The sequence below is a fragment of the Dipodomys ordii genome, unplaced genomic scaffold (assembly GCF_000151885.1).
Source record: "Dipodomys ordii isolate 6190 unplaced genomic scaffold, Dord_2.0 Scaffold19, whole genome shotgun sequence".
Lineage (NCBI taxonomy): Eukaryota > Metazoa > Chordata > Mammalia > Rodentia > Heteromyidae > Dipodomys > Dipodomys ordii.
Window position 1 is genome coordinate 12945403 of NW_012267235.1, and position 608 is coordinate 12946010.

General features: G+C 41.3%; 1 pseudogene; it reads left to right on the forward strand.

Moving 5' to 3' along the window:
* The window catches only part of LOC105983378, a 3027-nt pseudogene that overhangs the window by 1007 nt on the left and 1412 nt on the right, over window positions 1–608 (forward strand).

Below are 608 nucleotides of genomic sequence, written 5' to 3' on the forward strand. Positions count from 1 at the left end.
ATGAGCTCTATGATAAGAAAGAAGCCCAGGATTCCAAACTTGAGGACAAATAGCCTGATGAGCTCTATGATAAGAAAGAAGCCCAGGATTCCAAAGCCATCCTGGCAGATCCCATCAAAATGGGCCCACAGAAGCCCTAAGTACAATTGACAGTAGGGAAACAATGACTTGACCTGGTAGATACTAGAGTGAGTTATTTGGTTCTGAATTCTAAAGTGAAATCACTGAACTGTGGCTATAGAGAGCTGAGGGACAGCGCCCAGGCCCAGAGTTCAAGCCCCATGACCGACAGAAAAAAAAAAAAAGCCAGCCCAGGCAGAAAAGTATGTGAGATTCATATCTCCAATTAGGCACGGAAGAGCCAGATGTAGAACTGTAGCTCAAGTAGTAAAATTCTATCCTGGAGTGAAAAAGATAAGGGACAGTGCCTGGCCCTGATTTCAAGCCCCAGTACCAGCACATACATGCACACACACACACACACAAATTAAATAAATAGTCAGATTGATATAGATAGATAAGAAGGTGTGACTTACTCTAAAAAGAAAGAATGCTTTTTAAGCAAAGAGGACATGAAGGGAATTCAGCCATTTTTTTTTTTTTTTTTT